Here is a 21,088-nt window from a genome sequence, read left to right on the forward strand (position 1 = left end):
AAGCAAAACAGACAAATGAAAGTAGGCATCCATACTCTAGTCCATACCAATGACTTTTTATGTTTGACGTTAATGTTTTTAAACTACATTCAATGGATGAGAAAACAGTGTGGACAGAGTGTAACATAATCATTCCTACATTAAATGTTTGCTTCATGTGTGAGCAGGTTACAGATTAATTCTTTATGTGTTTGCAAAACAGAATGGAGGAAATGGCGACAAAAAACCATATCAAAAACATCAAACAACTTATGAATACTATAACTATACATAAATTATTGCCTGGATCTTACAAACATCCTACGCTTTGACTTGAACAAACACAACCTTTTTTCGTAAACTATGTACATATGATTATACAAACTTGTTTAAAATGCATCACATGACTATGTGGAGATATACCTATAATTCCTTGTGTTGATGCTGCCGTAGAATCTCGCCCTCAAGATTTAAGTTCCTCTGTTTTGAAATTTCAGGGATAGTGTAGGCTTGTATACCACTTGCATACGTCGCTTCTACTTCAGGCTTGGCCCAGGTGTCCACAGACAACATAACGAAATCTGCCAACTTCCCCGGAGAAAGAGATCCTAATTGTTGGTCTAGGAAGCTTGCATAAGCAGCTGAAATGGTGTGTCTGCAATAGGTACCTCCATATCAATAACAATTGTAACAATGACTTTTGCATGAGAATAGCGAGAGTACCGAGCAATGAGTGTGTTTTGTTCCAACTTCTCCAAGAAATTTCTATTCATCAGCAAAATAGGTAAGAAAAAAAGAAGTTGTTGAGTTTCTACAAAAATGTTATTCCACTGAACTCAGAGAGATAATCGGCTTGACCTTAATGAACGTAATTCTAAGTAGTCAAATTTATTTCTCTAATTTTAATCTTTCTTACACTGCATTCGAGGCATGAGCGCACATTGTGACCCTTGATTTATCCACCGCAGGAGAAAATCCCAGGCAAATGTGCACAATTTAACATCAGTCAACAATTGTGCTTCAACATCTGAGTAGTTACAAAATAAGAATGAAGTTAAAGTAACCAAAATGTGATCAGAGAACAATAAGAATGAAGGAAGAAACAAACTGAAGCTGGAAATCCTCACCAATTGATCGAAATGGTCATTATTCATACGAACTACCAAGCATCAACACACAAATGTTGGGTACTTTAAAGAGAGATATATGATTTTCGAGAATTAAAGTTTTACCCATAAGAAAAAAAAAAAAACACGTACCAGATAGATCATAAATTTTCACGCTAATTTCTTTCTTTTTCGTCGTTGAGAATGTGAAGTCCAACACTGGGAGAATTAAGCTAAACGGTAGTCTCCTAACCCTATTTTCGTAGTTTTAATAATAATAATAAAACACGATTTGAGGAAGAAGAAGAAGTAACATATTGCCTAAGAACTTATCGGTGGGGAGAGAGAACGAAAGGTTTCCCTTTTCACAAATTAATACCCCATCTAATTTCTAATCGAAAGAAAACTGGTGTAAGTTTGGAGAAACGAAGGGTTTTTTAGTTTAATTTCCCAATTAATTATCTAATTAATATCTAATCCAATTCAACTGTCATCGTGGCACTCGTCCTGACCGTAGATTTATACCCCTTCAAAACAAATCCCAGCCGCGAGTCAGAAAACAACTTTGTTTTGTTAGATTGATAGTGCCATATTACACTTGTTTAATCACTTGATAAATTTAGTCAAGGCTTCTATTTTAAATAAGCACAGCCTATATTTTAAAAGATTTAAAATTTGTGCTGAAAATTTTGTAAACTTTTTTTTTCCCAATAATTACCCATCTATATTACCATTAACATGAAAAGAGAGAGAGTACACACTATCTTTCAAACCGTCTCCATCATTAGCACATTTTAGGGGTGTAAAAAAACCCTCAGCCCTCCCAAACCCATAACCCAACCCGCCCATAGACAAAAAAGCCCTCAAATTTAAGCCGCGCATGAATTTGAGGCGGGCCCCGACCCTCATGTTTTGAGGGAGAGGGTAAGGGCCTAGATATGGAAACATGAGGGCGACCCTCACCCGACCCTCTAAAGCCCTCACAAAGCCCGTGATAAGGCCCCCATTGATATTTAGATTTTCTAAACAAAATTACGATAATACCCTTAATTGTATTGTAATATAATGTCCTTGATGGAGGTTCTCTCTCTTGTAATGAATATATTGTTAGAATATGTGAATATATTCTATAGGATCTGGTATTATATGGATATATCTCTATCCCATAGAATATATTTATATATTCTATTGATATGTTAATGAAATTTGATAGGTTTTCAAGAATTTTTGTAATGAATATGTTAATTAGTTAATGAAATCGATAAAACCAAATATGTTAATGAAGTCTAAACAAGTTGTATTCAAGAGTTTTGAATAATTGACAAGTTATGCAGGCCCATAGAGGCCCTCGGGCCCGCCCCACGCTTTCTAAGAGGGCCGAGGTGAGGGCAAAAGGGCTGATAATTCAAGTGTTGGCCCTCACACAGGGCCCGACCCTCATAAGATAAGGGGTTTTTTGGGCTAGCCCGGCCCTCAAATCATATGGGCTTTATGATTTGAGGGCCGGGCTGGCCCGGCCCGGCCCATTTTACACCCCTAGCACATTTTCACTTTACACGTGGATCTAAACCTCCCAAATTAATATAGCACTGAAAACAATACGTGGAAGTAGAACTAAAGAATTGAGTTAATTTGTTTGTTCAATTATTAAATATTTTTAAATCTAGCCAATGGGACAGTGACAGTATAACCTCCAACTGCCTCAGCATATAAGTGCAACGAGAGCTTATCAGATGCATAGATCATCACTGAACTTTCTATTTGATTAATAAAACTATTAATTTAAATTTTGATCGATATTTCATAAAATAAAATGTCATATATGGGAATGCATTTCCACTCTCCGTCTTTCCCTAGGAAAACAGACACCATTGTTTCGAAGCCCTGGTTTACAGATTACTCTACTGAATGAGCATAACTCAATGATGATAATTTAGGGAAAAGTAAGCGAGAAATATAACACTGCCAAATAACAAAACTTTATCTCTAATTTTAAGTTCCAAAATAATTTTGTTAGGAATATACAATTTAATTGTTCTTACTCTTTATCAATTACCAAACTATATAAACTTTTTATCTTGTACTTCGTAATTAAATCTGAGCCTAGTGTAGATACACTATGTCCTTAAGATAGATTTTTTCTCTCACGGTGCTTGAAGGTTGATGGAAAACTGTCTTCCAAGATAGAACGAATTTCTTTCTATATAAAAAGCTAGCACTTCAATTCTATAGAATTAGCGAACACAACATAGTATTTGACTAAGAACAGAGGGAGAAGAGAAAGATCAGAACTCTGTGTAATCTAGTGTGTTTTTCTCTCCAAATTCATCCACTATTTATAGGTGAGTGGTGCCTCTTCGAAACAACACAGTGACTCTTGAAAAAAAGTAAACTCTTTGAAAAGTCACATGTTTCGAAAAGACACACCATTTCGACCTAAAACACTGTTTTGAACCAGTGTCTATTTCGAAAGGTCACACTTTTTCGGCATGATGCACTATTTCGAACTAGTACACATTTGAAAAGTCGCACTTTTTCAGCGTAATACTTTTGAAAATGTTTTTCTCACTTTACGTATTATTTCAATAAAAACCCATTTTTCATCTCAAGTAGGATAATTTGGGAGACAAATTGCTCATTCATATCTCAATGCATTTGTACAAAACAAATCCATTTTTCTAACAAATTTTGGAGATAAATACCAAAATCCAAAAGATACATAACATTACTCTTCCATGGCACGACTTTCCTGTGTCTGCTGTTGGGGAACCTTGTGTTTCCTTGCTGGTAGAAGAGAGACAGCACCAGGAGCTTTGACCATGTTGATGCTCTGTTCCAACTCCCTTTTTGCCTCTTTCTGCTCCTTCTCTTTCTTTTCCCCCATCCCGCCAATACCATTTGCCCAATGTTCAACAAGATCCTATTATGTTCTACAATTAAACAGAAAGATGGGGAAAAACTAACCTGATTTTATGATGGGTTTCCGCCCTAGCCACTCTGACTTTATCAATCTTCTTAATGGCCTTCAAGGTGTTCTCTACAATATCCCTGTCATATCTCTCAGGCCTGTTTCGCTTTCTCTCGAACTCAAAGGTTGAATCCTAGACAAATGTACAAGGGAAAAAAGAGAGAACAAAAAACATCAAGCTCTCTTCTGTCTTGGTTAGGTAGTAAATTTCATAATTACAGGATCACAACAAAATTGAAAAGACCGCCATTACCCGTGTGATATCCTTCCCATGCAACCGTCTGTACGCCTTGGTCCATTTCACCTTTGGAGGATTCCTCTTCATCTTAAAGTTCTTGTGGCATTTCGACCTGCAAAATCGGAATATCTGGGAAGGAAACGCGTGTCAAAAGTCAGTGGTATACTGGTATTACCAAAGACTTCAAACCCAAGTGTATGCAATTGCTATTTAGGTTTTACAGAAAGTTTTACCTTTGCGTCGTTGCGTACGAATTGTATACCATACCCCGGATAGACAGTGGAGGAACAGAACCAACACTTCTCTAATCTCATTGCACTTGAAGGTCAAAAGAAAATGAATTCTCTGCAGGGAAGTCGGGAAAGGTTAACTACATGGTTAGAGCACGCAAAAGACAAAATACAACCGCACTGTCCACCATAATACCATAATACTAGTAACTTTAAAGAATATAAATCTATATAACAAAAGAGAGGAGTTGGACAACAAATTCAACCTCATAAGGTGATATTTGGGTTTACCATCTCCTCACCATAGCCACTAGATTGTTTTTATGGGGTGAGTTTAAAAAATTTCTCATCTCATCCACCCCACTCAAAAAAGGTCTGGACTGTTTTTGGGCTGTTGGGCTCTAGAAACATAAGTAGAGGGGATTCGCCGAAGGTCGCCAGATCCGTGTCGTTACTCTGAAATATGAGTAGGAAGCGGATGTCGCGTCGTAGAAGGCACGCTATCATCTGCATCCGTCGTCACGGAGGCTTAATGCGCGTCGGGGGCGCCCGTGAAGGTAAGCGATGTATCTGTCGCGTGCCGTGACGGATGTCGTGCGTCGAGGGCGCCCGAAGGCATGTGATCGTGTGCGGCGGCACGGGCAAATACTAGTAGTAAACGTAAGATAATTTCTTTTTAATACTTATCATCAAATAATAACTATATATAGAATCTATCTTTTCCTTTTCCTTTATTTAAACAATAAGAATATTTTATTCACCAAAAAAATAAGAACCAGAAAGAGCATGTAATGGACGCACTAAAAAAAACTAGAAAATTGTACATCAAACCCCAATGAAACAATTAAAACTACACCCGTAGTCTCGGTTTGACCCCATTTAGATAGGTGATTTAATTGGGCACTCATCAAATTGGATTGGGCAACCCCCCAAAAATAATTTTTTTTACAAGTTTGCTATCAAAGCCCAGGCCCAACAACCAATTCAACCGGTTTCGCCATAACGAAACCCTCGGGTCGTTTGAGTATAGTTTGAGTATACACTCAAACGATACCACCAGGTTGTTTGAGTATACACTCAAACGACACTACCATGTCGGTCTAGTGTACACGCACGCGGTCTTAGCCTGTCGTTTGAGAATTGGCCCTCTGGAATCTCCATGGAACGGTCTGAGCATGCCGTTTGAGTGTACACTAAAATGGTACACTCAAACGACATGCTCAGACCATTCCATGTCGTTTGAGTGTACACTCAAGTGGCTTGATCACATCGTTTGAGTGTGCATTTAAACAGCTTGGCAATATCGTTTGAGACAGAGCTCTCTATTTTTTCCATGGAGCAGTCTGTGTATGTCGTTTGGTATCACATGGAAGCGGTATGGCTGGGTCGTTTGGGGCTTCTATGGGGCGATATGGTGAAGTCGTTTGGACTAAAATAATTGAGAAGTTCTAAACTAAGGAAATTCCTTATTAACCAATGATTAGTCCGATTAGCCAATAAAAATTGATTACTTAAACACCAATTACACTTTTCTTATACATAAACACCGGACACTTTTCTTATAATACAAATCATTAATCGATCATAATTGTACAATAATTTATTTAAATAATTATCTGCAAAATTGAATTAGTAATGATCAATTATCAATACATCTCAATTGAATTAGGAAAATTGAAATCCAGTTTAAAAAATTGGGTTAAGAACAACACAATTAGTTGTGACTTGCACAAATTCTTTGAATATTTAATTCCGTTGTCTAGAAATTGTCAATCAACAAAAATTTCAAAAATTGCAAAATAATCAATAAAATATGATTAGAATAGCGGTAAGTGAGTTATCGATCCACATTTTGAAGTGAATAAATGGGGGAGAAAAGATTTCATAAACCAATAGCTAATAATAAAACAATTGTTGAAGATTTCTAATTTCTTATCTAAACTAAAAATAAAAGTAACTTGTAAAGAAATACTGACTAATAACTAAAGCAATTAATTTTCAAAGATCAATTTATCAAAACCTTTGGTAGAAAGTTACTAACTCACCAACAATTCTTGTATTTCAGTTTTATACCTCTTGTTAAATTTCTCCAAAACTTTACTAAATCTTAAATGCTAGTTTTAGAATTAGTGGAAAATATAACTTGAAGAACATAATAAAACATCTCAATATTAAATTCAATCCTCTATTCTCTTTGACTCAAAATGAGGAATTTTTAGGCATTCAATGTCCACAATAAGAAGTACAAAAAGTCCTAAAAATCCCTTAATAACTAATAAAGTTGAGTCTAAAAAGTTTTTAGCAAAAAGAATAAACTAACAATGGAAAATACCCCGTATTTTCACGGTGATAGAAACCATGCACATTTAACCTTAGTGCAAAAAGCAATTAAAAAGATATATTATTGGATTTCATCAAAAACACATATAGTGGAGATTCTAACAAAAAGGACAAAAACAAAATAACAAGAATTTCATGAAGAGCTTTCACTTTCCACCATAGGGTGGAAGCTTAGCCCTTTATGCTATTAATTAACATGAAAGAATAATTAAAGACGAGATAGAGTGAACATTGAAACCGCCTTTATTGCTTTGATGTTGATTTTCGGAAAATTACACACTCTTATCTCTCTTCCTCACAATGTAACAAAGAGAACAAAAGATAAAACTAGCATAACATTGTGACGTATTTTTCTTCTTCCAACTTCGATGCTAATGCCTTGACCAAGCCTCCCTTTTATAGCCATCAATGGAGATCTTTCCGTTTAATACTTGCTGCCCGAATATAGAAGATCCAAAATGAATGCAAGGAATGATACTAGTGTCTATAGAAATTGGCATATGGGTTGAGAAGTGGTAAGGAAGGAATCAACTATTTACCATGTGAGGAATATATTATGTGCTCATGGCAAGGAGATCAGGTGAAAGAAAATGGTAAGTAATGATATGGGTTGCGTATTTTGTTCATATAATGAAAGGAATATATGACAAGAAAGGTAACATGTGAATGGGGTGAGGTGGCAAAATTTCTTTATTTCCAAGGTGAGGTGATGTCATGGCCACTGTTATGACTAACTCCCTAAATGTCACTATTACAGCCTCTGTTCCTCGCTCCTCTGGTCACTATTCCTCTCTATGCCTCGCCCTCTCTCTTTCTCTAGGTGCGGCCCCCTTGGATCTAAAAAAACCTCCTTTTCTCTCTCCCCTTCTTTCTCTTTATACTGTCCCATCATTCATCCCAACCCTCCACTTGTACTTCCATCTTGTGGACCTCTGCCTCCCACGTGTAGGGTTTATGTACCCTCATTAAGTGTCCCCGACTCGATCTTGTGCAACGCGTCTCTGAATGTTATGCTGCTACGGGGTCATCCTACTGCAGATCTTGTGTACCCCGAATCCCACCACTACAGATGCCCCCTCTCGAGTCCGCAATACCAATGTGGTGGTGGGGGGTCGAGAGTATCCGTTTTTCCTTTCACACAGGCCGCGGTATAACTCTCCTTCTGCACCGTTGAATTCACATGCTTGGCACGTGTTGGAGGTTAGCGTCTCTTCGAGTTCCGTGCATCCATGCGTCACCTTTGGGCTGGCTCTTTCCGGTGCCCCCTTGATTTCAGCACCAGTAGATGACTGTTTTACCGCTCAATCTTTGCACTTCCTTATTCAGACTCTCTCTCTTCCTCTCGCGTTTGTTTCCCCTCCTCCCTCCTAGTACCTTTGCTCCTCCAATCAGTGGCGTTGCCACTCCTTGTGTCTTCCCTCTGGTCAGCATTTTGGTACCAGGCACCTTGTCTCTCTCCTCCTCCCTCCAAGTTAGTCTTTTTCTTCCTTTCTCTCTGTTCTATTTTGCATGCTTTTCTTTTTGAATTGTTCTTCCCCTTTTTCCCCCATTTTCAAAGTTATTGTCCCCTCATTCTACCTCTTTTCTCCGATGTCGGACTCCCGTTCCGTAGCCTCTTCCTCCTCCCCTTCTAACGCAGTAGCATCCCTTCCTCCCATTGACCCATCTGGGGCCCCTTCCATTTCAAGGCAACATTTTGCTCTTCCGCCACCTCCCCCGCGTAGTCGTAGACCTAATTTGGAGGCAGTCAAAGCTGCTTATGGAATTCCTGCTGATGTCTTTTTAGAACACGTGCCGGACTTGACTTACTTCCCACACTTGGTTCCCTACAGACTGGGGTGTCTAGTGGGAATGGTAGGCCAAATTATAGCTATTCAAGGGATCTCCACACCCCAATCCGACTCTCAATCATCTGGCTTTTCTGCCCAGTGGTGAGTCTCCTTCTTATCCTTCCCCTTATATGGTCAGTCTGCAGTATGAGATTTAACTTTGTGATTCCCTTCACAGGTTGGAGACCCGAGTCAAAGTCGCGAATATACGCCCACGAGAACTCCATTTTCCAAAAGCTCCGTGACCTAGGATCCTCCCAATCCGAAGTCCTCAGCTTCGATCCCACCACTAGCACTCCACTTTTATTTGATCCCCAACTGCAAACCATTGGTGGATTCAGTAACCTTTTCTACCGTCCCTCTCCCCCAAAGGAATGAAAGCCTCAAGTCTCTCCCCCCTTTGCAAAGGAGTCGACATAGGAAACCGAACCCCTCCATAGTAGCTGTTCCTCCCTCCTACCAAACTCTTACCACCTGGGAAGATCAGTACTTGTCCCCTTACTCACCCGCCGTGAACTCTCCAGATTCTGAGATGGGAGTCTCCAAGAGAAAACTATTTGACAGCGACTTAGATGAGGATGCCGTAACCGAAGTTGTTCCCTCCCCTGTTGTACAATCCTCCTCTGGGCCGCTTCCCAAGTGTCCTAGGACCTCAGCATCCCAGGAGCCATCCTCCACTTTGAACATCGCAGCACCTGCTATCCCTGTCCACTCAGCTCCGCGGCCTGGGAAAGAGTTGGCGGCCAAATCTGGTACGGAACCTGCCGACTCTATTCCTGCCTTCAACCCCACCTTCAAAGTCCGCAGCCACACCGTCAACATCAATGATTCGGCTTTAGAGAATCCGGTTGTGGCCTCCACTCATTTCCCTAAAGACATTGCTTATGCGGAAGGGGGCTCATTTGATCAGCACAGGACTTCTTTCTATACCGGCTAGGAAAAGGTACTCTTTTTATTCTAACTTTTTTGCTGTTCACGTCTAACCTCGACTGTCTGACCCCCTTCTTCCTTTCAGATGAGCCTGGATGTCTCCTACATGATTCCCGGCCTATTTGGTGCTCTATCAAAGGTGGAGTCCTTGGAGAAGGAGGTGGCCAGCCTGGAGAAGTTGAAGGAGACCTGTTCCCGCCTCAAACAAGACTACGATGCCACGGAACTGGCCAAACTCAAAGCTCAAAATGAGCTAAAGACCGCTGAGGCGTCCCATCAAGATTACATGGATAAGGTTAATGACCGCCTGAGCAATCAGCGTGAAACTCTCCTACAGCAACACAATGAAGCCTTGGCCACTCTCTCCCAGACTCATCAGGACAGCACAGTGGCCCTCCTCAAACAGCACGAATCTGACATGGATTCTCTTCAGGAACGCTTCCGAGTTTTGGCGGACAAACGAGTGGCCAAGAAGGTTAAGGAAGAGTATGATCGCCTTATCAAAGAGGGGTCGTCTACTTCCCAAAACGCCTGCTACTGCCATTGTTACTGACGTTGTTGTGATCCCCTTAGCTGCTGTCTCCTCTACTAAGGTCTCGACTTCTACAGTGGTTGTGGAGATAGTTGTTGGGGCCATTGATGTGGCTGCCGATGCAGCTATTGTGGAGGCAGCAGAGACAGTGATGAACGAAGATGTTTAAGTGCTTTGGTGTTTCTCTTCCAAGCCTTTTCTGTAACTTTGGAAATTTGTTTGTATACTCGTGTGTTTTGCTACTTTATGTCTGAGCTTGGTCACCAAGCCTTAGACGCTCTACCCCTTTCATTTCTATTACTCTTTGACGAACTCTTGTACTATAATCTAACTCCCCTACTTAACTTTGAATGCTTTACTGTCTCTTTTTGCAAATGTCCTTACCGTCTTTTTGCAAATGTCCTTAGGTTCAGTGGTTCCCTTTGCTGCCTAAGTGATTTCCGAGGGGCCTCCGTGTACTGAGATTTGCGATCTCATGTTAACTCTCTACTCCTGAGGGCAGCTCAATTTTCCCTCACCTGTAACTCATGTAGTCTAGAAGTAGTCTCTCCGTTGCTTCGGACCTCTCGTCTGCGGAAGAGGCCACTCATTTTGCCCTTAATTTGATTCGGACCTCGTGTCCGCGAATGAGGCAACTCTTTTTGTCTCATGCTCGTCTCGGATCTCCGGACCGTGATGGGGCAACTCATTTTGCCCCAGTTTGAATTGGTCCTTTCATCCGCGAAGGGCTCATCCCCCTCGCTATTCTCTATTAGTCATTAAGCTTGTATTAGCAGCATAAGTACTCTCTTAAAAGTGTCATTGTATTATATATTTATAGATAGCTCAAGTCTTTGGGACTGTACCCTCATTACATTCAGGAGTAAAATCTCTTTAGCATCCTCACATTCCATGGTCTTTCTATCAGTTTCCCCTCCATAGTATGCAGCTTGTAGGTGCTGGCCCCTCGAGCATCCACCACCATATAAGGCCCCTCCCAATTTGGGCCTAACTTTCCATCGTTTACCTTCTTTGTACTAGGGGTCACTCGCCAGAGTATTGAGTCTCCCACCTAAAAACGTCACGGTCTCACTCTCTTATTGTACTGTCTCTGTAGTCGTCGGTGATATTCCTCCAATCTGATGCGCACGAAGTCTCGTCTCTCCTCTGCCAGATTCATATCTCTTGCCAAGATGCCCCAGTTCAAGCCCTCCTCCACAGCCATGGTCCGGGTTGTGGATGCCACCATTTCCGATTGAATGACTACCTCTACTCCATAAGCTAATGAGAATGGTGTTTCCCTGGTGGTGGTCTGCGGCCTAGTTCGGTACGCTCACAGGACATGATTCAACTCGTCGGCCCATGCCCCCTTCTTATCCTCTAACTTTCTTTTGAGATTGTTCAGTATGGTTTTGTTGGACGATTCAGCTTGCGACTTGCCCTCTGGATTGTAGGGGGTTGAGAACCCCTGCTTTACATGATACGCCTACAGAAAATTCTTCACCTTGGACCCCGTGAATTGGGTTCCATTGTCCGCGATGATCGCATATGGCAACCCAAATCTACATATGATATTTTCTCATAGGAACTTGATCACTTGCTCCTCTTTTATCTGTTGCAGCGGCATAGCCTCTATCCACTTAGTAAAATAATCTGTAGCCACAAGCATGTATCTCCTCTTGCCACTGGCAACGGTTCCCACTATATCTAGTGCCCACATGGCAAACGACCACGGACTAGATACGTTGTGCAATGGTTCGGCTGGCGTGAATATCAGCTGAGCGAATTTTTGACATTTCTCACATTTCTTAGCAAACTCCACTGTATCTTTTTTCATGTGAGGCCAAAAATATCCTTGCATCAACAATCGATATGCGGTGGTTCTCCCAACTGAGTGACTCCCACAATCTCCTCCATGAAGCTCTGCCAACACTTCCTGCGCCACCTGCGGCCCCAATATACTTCAATAATGGTCCATTAAAGTTCTTGCGGTACAGCTTTCCTTCCAACAAGGTGTACCTTTGTGCAGTCTGTTCCAACCTTCCCTCTACCTTTTTATCGTTTACCTCTTCCCCAGACAAAAAATGTTTGATAGGATCCATCCACCCCCCATCCTCTCCGACCGCCTGACACCACTCTGCGGACTCCTCAGTACTCGGCTTTAACAACTGCCCTACCTTGATGGTTCTTTCTTTAGAGCCTAGTATGTATTGTCGCGGCTACGTAGGCTAAGGCATCTGCATGTCGGTTCTCTTCGCGGCCCAAATGCAGGAATCTGATTTTTGTGAACTTTGTCGCCCTGCTTTTAAGCACCTCCAAATACCTTGCCATTCTAGGACATTGCACGGCCCCCGTTTGCCTGGCATACCACTAGGTTCGAATCTAAATATACTGTCAACTCCTTCACCCCCAAATTCTCTGCCATTCTCAACCCTGCTATCACTGCTTCGTATTCCAATTCATTATTGGAGGCCGCAAAACCCAGCTTCATAGTTTGCTCTATTATGTTATTATCCGGCGTAACCAACACCACACCTATTCCGCTACAAGCATCGGTTGCCGAACCGTTCGCGAACACTCTCCATCCATTCCTCTCATCCCAAGGGTCCAGAGGGTCTTGTCCCCTTCTCTTGCAGGCTCCATGAGCATCTCCTCCCCCCAGGTGGGATCCTCCGCCGGGAATTCCGCTAAAAACTCTGCCACTGCTTGAGCCTTCTCCGCGGTTCTGATATGATATTGGATCTCATAAGAACTTAACATCACTGCCCACTTGAGCATTCTTCCCGACTTCTCTGCCTTCAGTGCCTGTTTGAGGGGCAAGTTAGTCACTACCACCACTGAATGTGCTTCGAAGTATTGTTTCAACTTCAGGGCTGAAAATATCAGTGTCAGTGCATACTTCTCCACTCTGTTGTACCGGGTCTCGACATCCAGCAATGTTTTGCTTTGAAAATACACTTGCTTTTCCATTTTATCCACTACCCTGACGAGGACCGAGCTAACCGCATATTCAGAAACCCTTAAGTACAGGTATAATTTCTCTCCTTGTTCCGATCGAGACAACAAAGGAGCCTTTCCTAGATAACTCTTCAGCTCCTGAAACGCCTTCTCGCATTCTGGCGTCCACATGAAATCCAGTGTGTTTCTCAACAATTGATACAACGGCCGGCACTTATCGGATAACTTAGAAATAAATCGGTTAAAGGCCGCGACCCTTCCTGCTAATTGTTGTACCTCTTTAACATTCTGCGGCCAGGGCATCTCCACCAAAGACCGTATTTGTTCGGGATTTGCCTCTATGCCCCGATGTGTAACTATGTACCCCAGAAACTTTCCCGCTGTGACTCCAAACGTACACTTCTCTGGGTTGAGCTTTATATTATGCTTTCGCAGTATGCGGAATGTCTCCCTTAGGCCTTCTAAGTGCTCCTCTTCCGACATGCTCTTTTTCACCATATCATCTATATATATTTTCATTCCCTTCCGGATCTTGCACTCGAACATCTTTTCTTCCAATCTCTGAAAGGTGGCCCTGACATTCTTCAACCCAAATGGCATCCTAGTATAACAGTATGTTCCCCCTTCCACCACAAAGGAAGTCTTTTCCTGATCTGGATTGTACATTGCGACCTGATTATATCCCATGGATGCATCCATAAACGAAAATATTTTTTATCCTGCTGTTCTGTCTACTAACTCATCAACTCGTGGCATAGGGTAGCTATCCTTAGGGCACTCCAAGTTAACGTCCGTAAAATCCACACACATTCTAACCTTGCCATTTTTCTTTGGTACTGCGTCGACGTTCGACAGCCAATCCGTGAACTCCACCTCCCTGATGATTCTCGCTCCTTTCAGCCTATCCACCTCTTCTCGAATCCCTTCCGTATACTTCAGCCTCACACTCCTCATCTTCTATCTCACTGGTTTCACGCCCTCTTTCATATGCAAACGATGACCCACGAACCCCGGGTCCAACCTCGTGATGTCCTCTATCCCCCATGCAAAGACATCTCTATTTTCTGCTAAACACTGTATCAACTCACTCTTCCACTTATCCGGCAAATTGGCCTTCACCGATGTAAACTTCTCTTCTTCTCCTACCCCCAAGTTCACTATTTCAATCTTGTCCAATGTCTTCGGACCCATTACTACCTCCGCCTCCCCTTCTACGGTGGTGCACTGTAATTGTTATGCTTGCCTCTTTCGGGGGTTCGAAGATTCTCCTCCGGATCCGCGAACCATTCTCTTAACAGTATCTTGATGACTATTCTTGGCTGCCACCTAATCACCGCGGACCTTGTACATTCCCGTTGGAGTTGGGAATCAAATTACCTGATAATAGGTTGACGGTACTGCCTTCATCTCATGGATCCATCGCCTCCCCAGAATAGCATTGTATTGAGAATTGGAATCTACTACCATGAATCGAGAAAATACTGTCACTGGACCCATCGTTACAAGTAGTAACAGTTCTCCCATAGGCTCTGTGATACTCCCATTGAATCCATACAAGTTGGACCGCGGCGGCCTGAGTTGCCCCGGGTCAATCCTCATTTCATCCAAAGCTCCTCTAAATAGCAAGTCCACTGCACTGTCGCAATCGATCAACACTCTTTTGACCATGTAATTTCCCATTGCCACTGTAATAACCAATGCATCTTCATGTGGGGTATCGACAACTTTTAGGTTCGCGCTGGTAAACACAATCCTATCCCCTTCCTCTACTGGCCATGATCTGGGCCGCGGACCCTCGGTTGCCTCCCAGACTTGCTTTATACTCACTGTCCTTCTCACTTTATCTCTATGGGCATTATGACTCAAAACTTCCCCACTGAAAATCACATTGATGGTTCCCAATATCCTACCCTGAGCTGGTTCCTGTTCCTTATTCGGGGCCCCCACTATAAACTCCTTCAATATTCCCTTTTCCACCAACCTCTGGATCATCCATTTCAATGCATAACAGTCATTAGTCTCATGATTTCGTACCTAGTGATACGCACAGTACGTCTTGTTTGGCATTTCATTAGGTACACTTCGCGGTCCCTCATATCCCTGAACGTTCTTGATCAGCGGTAATATCTCAATGGCCTGTTTAACGGTGTCTATTCAGGCTCACGGTATGGCTTCCTTTCCCTATTTTCTCTTCGCGCCCCCTCCCTACTCCAATCTGGACGCGATGAATAGCCGTGATACCCTCCATTGCTTCAATCTATCGACTCCGCCTTTATGCGATTCCCCTCCTTTTCTACTGATGACACTGCTTTCACTGACCTCCTAGAATCCTTTTGAATGGTGTCCTCATATCTTATGTATTTTTCTCCCCACTGATACAACTCGTGCAAGGTCGCAATCTCGTTCTTCACCACCGACTGATGGACCCCTATTCCTGGCTGCAGACCACTCTCAAATAAGATCACTGCTGTCCTTTCATCCAAGTTTTCTATCTTCAACGTGTCGACCTTGAAGCAACATAGGTAATCTCTTACTGATTCCGCCGACCTCTGTCTAACATTGAATAAGGCCGCGATATCCACCACCCGCCTCTTTTGGTGTATGAAGTGATCTATAAATGCCTGCTCTAACTCTTGGAAATTGGTTATACTCCTCGAAGGTATCCGACGCACCCCCTTCCAGACTTGCCGGGAACATCATGCATCGTAGTCCATCATATCGCGCTTCTTGCCAGGGAGGCATTTGCTGCCGAAAATGATGTATGTGATATGCAGGATCTCCTATGTCGTCGTACCTCTCGAACCTGGGCTGATTGAACCTCTTGGGCACTTCAGACGCCCATATAGCATCCACTAATGGATTGCGGTTTAGGCCCGCCACCACCTGACTAGCCATCCCCATCTGAGTTTTTGCCTGTTGCATGTTCGCTGCTCGGTCGTTATTTATCATTTCATGTACTTGCTCCATGGTGAGTCCTGTTACTGGGTTCTTCACGAGGTCCGACCCCTCTTCCTCATTGTCAGATTCTGCACTCGCTTCCGCTCTCCCTTCCTCCTCCGCCTCTTCCTTTTCCCTCCTTAATGCTTCATTCTCCTCTCTCAACCTGGTGATTTCTTCCTGCATAAGCTGGGTCTCCTCCGACATTGACTAAGCAGCGCCCTCTTCTCCTTGGTTTCCCCTTTCATCGCTCACTACTGCCGCCTCCAACTATTGCATCACCACCTTCTCGGTCGGCCTGCTCTTCTCTTTCATACTGTTGCCATTTCTTCTCTGCTTTGATCTCTCTGTTCCCCACAGATGGTGCCAAATGTTATGACTAACTCCCTAAATGTCACTATTATAGCTTCTGTTCTTCGCTCTTCTGGTCACTATTCCTCTCTATGCCTCACCCTCTCTCTTTCTCTAGGTGCGGCCCCCTTGGATCTCTAAAAACCTCCTTTTCTCTCTCCCCTTCTTTCTCTTTATACTGTCCCATCATTCATCCCAGCCCTCCACCTGTACTTCCATCTCACGGACCTCTGCCTCCCACGTGTAGGGTTTCTGTACCCTCATTAAGTGTCCCCGGCCCGATCTTGTGCAACGCGTCTCTGAATATTATGCCGCTACGGGGTCATCCTACCACAGATCTTGTGTACCCCTAATCTAACCACTACAGCCACATTATGATAGGTTGAGAGAATAATATGGTAAGTACACTAAACAGTACATATGGTGATCTAATGAGTGGTAAATAATGTTTGGGTGTGACTAGGGGTGTAATACGGGGGTCAACCGCAGGTCAAATAGTGATGGGGCGGGTCGGGGCAGGTCTAGGGGATACAAATTCAGTAGTCCCCGACGGGGAGGGGCGGGGCGGGTTGAAGTGTCATGTCTTAGTACCATCACCCGGCCTGTTGGGTCAGCTTACGGGACGGGTTTTGGGCGGGTCATCCGGGTCAGGTGGAAATTATCATTTTAACCCAATTTCACCCAAAAAAAACTTTCTAATTCTGCAAGTAATATATTTCCAATACACAACATAGAAAAAAAATGGAATCAATCAATAAAAAATAAAAAAAAAAATTGAATTTGAATCCAAAACCATATCTGTAAATTTGAAACTTTTTTCTCGTGATTTACCATTTGTAAATTGATTATTTTCCATAGCATGATAAAATGAAGATGGGAGCGAGGATCTATGGTACAAAATAATAAAATATAAACTAAAAGAATTCAAAATTAATATAAGGATGAATGATTCATCTTTTCCAAAATTCGAAAGGTGAATTTGAACTTTTGATATTTGCCCAATGTTCAAACTTGAATACGTGGAATTGATGTTGAAATCATAAGTTTGTATTCATATCTCTCAAATTTCTACAAAAGTTAAAAGAAAATATAAACAAAATACAAAAATATTAAAGTTAAAGTCTTGAAATTGTGCGGGTCAACGGCTTTTGACACGATGCAGGTCGGGCGGCTTGACGGGTCGGGTTTGAGCATAGAACCTACACCCATAGCCCTATCGCATAAAAACGGTGGCGGGGCGGGGCGGGTTTGTTTTCGGGTCGGTGCGGGTTTGGATGGCGGGTGAAAACCGGGTACCCTACCGGATGATGGGTCAACGGTTTTTTTTTACACTCCTAGGTGTGACCCACGCCATTTCCATACTTAAGCTTAAAACATATCCATGCGATGCTTCATTCCTTTGTTGCCTTTTCATCCATTCTTTATATTCTTTCCATTATTTTATTTCCAAACTAGCAGAAACTGATACTCCACGCCAAATATCAGTATCACATAAATGGTCGGGGCAGATCATCACATCTAATTGGGCCTCACCTCTTGGACTTTAGCATTTGAACCCAAATTTCTCAATCCAATAAATGGGACCAATTCATATATTTGGGCTTGGACTTTTCTTCAAGTATGCTAGCCTTGCTAGTTTCCTACAAGAAAATAGAACCACTTGAATACGAAATTTTTAGTGATGCGCACATGCACCAAATATACCGTTATAACCACAAAAATATGCCAATGCATTAAACCAAAGAAAATGCACGGTTTGACATAAAAATACTCAATTAAGCCTAAATAATATTATAAAGTGCCTAAATATATATATATATATATATATAAAATATACAATTTTAGGCACTTATCAAGTTGAACCAACACTATTACATGCACTCTGTACTCTTTATCTGTTATGACATAGTATCTATATAACCAAGTTAAAACATGTAATCAAACATGCCAAAATCTAAAATAATGTAATCAAATATGCCAAAATCTAAAATAATAATTTGTTTTATATCTAAACTTGTTTTTTTTTTTTTTTTTTTAATTGTGAATCATAAACTAGTTTGGGATTTGGGGTTTAGGGTTCAGGGTTTACAAATTTCGTACCAACATATTTCACTTAATTATTCAAAATAATAATTTGTTTTATATCTAAACTTATTATTTATTATTTTCTTTTTTAAATTGTGAATCATAAACTAGTTTGGGGTTTGGGGTTTGGGATTTAGGGTTTAGGGTTCAGGGTTTACAAATTTCGTACCAACATATTTTACTTAATTATTCAAAATAATAATTTGTTTTATATCTAAACTTGTTATTTTTTATTTTATTTTTCAAATTGTGAATCATAAACTAGTTTGGGGGTTTGGGGTTTAGGGTTCAGGGTTTACAAATTTTGTACCAACATATTTCACTTAATTATTCGAAATAATAATTTGTTTTATATCTAAACTTGTTATTTTTTATTTTCTTTTTCAAATTGTGAATCATAAACTAGTTTGGGGGTTTGGGGTTTAGGGTTCAGGGTTTACAAATTTCGTATTGACATAAAAAATTTTAATTTCAAACATATTTCACTTAATTATCCAAATCTAAAATAATGATTTGTTTTATATCTAAACTTGTTATTTTCCATTTTTTTTTCAATTGTGAATAATAAACTAGTTTGGGGTTTAGAGTTTACAAACATATTTCACTCAATTATTTAAAATATATCAAAATTTCAAATATCTATACATAAAATACTCAAGTTTCTCATATACTCCTCTTTACTCATTTTTTCATTAAAATCCTTACTCCTTACATAGAATACTCAAGTTTCTCTACATAGAATACCCAATCAAATCCTAAATGGAACACGAAGATAAAGAAGAAGCATTTGAGGTAATGCTTGACGTGCAACAAAAAATTAGAGAAGGAGAAAATAGAAGAAATGTTGAAAGTGAAGAAGTGGCACAAAATGTTGATGAAGGTGAAGAAGTTGAAGAAATAGAAGATGCGACTAGTCGAGCAAATGAGATGCCGAGAAATCGTCGATGACAAAGACAAGCAAACCTAAATAGTGAGGTAACACTTGATTAGAATGAATACAAAATACTTGATTGATTGAATTAATGAATGAATGAATCTACAAGAGAGCATTGATTAGAATGAATGCAAATCACTTGATTGATTGATTGAATGAATGAATGCAAAACCCATGCCCAAACGACATGGCTGGGTCATTTGGGGACACTATGGAACTACATGGCTGGGTCGTTTGGACACTATGGAACTACATGGCTGGGTCGTTTGGACCCTCTATGGAACTACATGATTGGGTCGTTTGGACTAAATTTAGTGAAAAGTTTATTTTTTTGGTGACTTTGAAATCCCTCATTACCCAAATTGTTTGAGACTCTTGTTTTATTCTATATGTAGGATCATTTGCCGCTATTCGAGAAACGATCCTCTGCAAACTCGAATGACGTGGATTGTCAACCGATTTTAAGTGATACAATAGAAATTTTTACTACGGAAGAGGTATGATGGAGTAGGCGTTGATTTCATTTTTTTTTTAAATTTTCTAAATGCAATTTTATTACACTACTACAGAAAAGTTCATATACCACTGTTATATACAGTGGTAAAAAACCTTTAGCCACTGTTTCAAAATCGTAGTAACAGCTACCGTGACAAATACTTGTAACAAAACCGTGGTAAAAAGTGCATATTATTTACCACGGTTCTTAAAAAAATAGTGGTATTATGATTACTAAACCGTGGTTAATAGTTTTTACAGTTTGCTCTATTTGATGTAAACCGTGGTTAATAGTTTTTACAGTTTGCTCTATTTGATGTAAACCGTGGGCAATTGATTGAGAAATAAGACGGTTTGATAAAAACCGTGGTTTATATATTTTCCTTATACCTCAGTTCTTACAAAATAGTGGTTTATAGACATTTTTTTAAAAAAAAAAAACCTCGAATTATTTGATTTTCATCCTATTCATTTAACCTGCCTGATAAGAGCCCAAAACTGTAGTTTTAACCCCTTAACAATAATACTTTTAGACCAATTATGCAAGTAATAAATAAGAGTTAATGCTAATTACGTGCTTTTATGTATTTCAGGCATTGAAGTCAATTATGTGCAGAAATGTGCCACTTTGGTGATATAAATGAGCAAGGGTTGGTTGCTAAGAAGTTCTGTGATTAAAGGCCAAGACGGGCAGAAACAGCACACAAAAGTCAGCAAAACTTCTGAAGATCGTATCTTTGGACTCAGGCCTCAAAATTGGGCGTACCTTATTTCAAAACGACTGGCTCGAAAAGAGCTTTCCAATGGTCTAAACCTTGACCCAATCAGCTTAGGTTAGAAAGTAGCCATTAGAGTAGCCATTAAAAAAGCTTAGTTCTAGATCTAGTTTTTGAATTTAATTAATTAGTTTCCATTCCATTAATTAGTTTCATTCCTTGTTTTAGATTAGTTGTTTGAATCATTGAATATCATTCATTAGATAAATAAAATAGTCAGTTCTTGTTAAATTCGATCTTGTTATTTAATGATTGTTTAGATTAATTTCGATTATTGTTATTTAATGATTTCTTAGTTCTTAATTTAGATTTCAATTATTGTTTAGTTAAATTTAATAAAGTTAGAATCTTTATATTATGTCGTATTCAATTTCATATGGAAATGATAGTTTGATGAATCAAGGCTAAACCTCCATTAGAG

General features: G+C 40.5%; 2 long non-coding RNA genes across 2 annotated transcripts; both read right to left on the reverse strand.

Moving 5' to 3' along the window:
- Positions 1–430: 430 nt before the first annotated feature.
- On the reverse strand, positions 431–1,296 carry LOC147518064 (uncharacterized). Its single transcript, XR_015213989.1, has 3 exons — positions 896–1,296; positions 703–744; positions 431–634 (listed from the first exon to the last, which is right to left on the reverse strand). It is a non-coding gene; the product is annotated as an uncharacterized LOC147518064 (long non-coding RNA).
- Positions 1,297–3,686: 2,390 nt separating this feature from the next.
- On the reverse strand, positions 3,687–4,615 carry LOC147518065 (uncharacterized). The gene is made up of 3 exons (XR_015213990.1): positions 4,525–4,615; positions 4,307–4,420; positions 3,687–4,186 (listed from the first exon to the last, which is right to left on the reverse strand). It is a non-coding gene; the product is annotated as an uncharacterized LOC147518065 (long non-coding RNA).
- Positions 4,616–21,088: the final 16,473 nt, after the last annotated feature.

Source organism: Coptis chinensis, chromosome 2, assembly GCF_015680905.1.
Source record: "Coptis chinensis isolate HL-2020 chromosome 2, ASM1568090v1, whole genome shotgun sequence".
Taxonomy (NCBI): Eukaryota; Viridiplantae; Streptophyta; class Magnoliopsida; order Ranunculales; family Ranunculaceae; genus Coptis; species Coptis chinensis.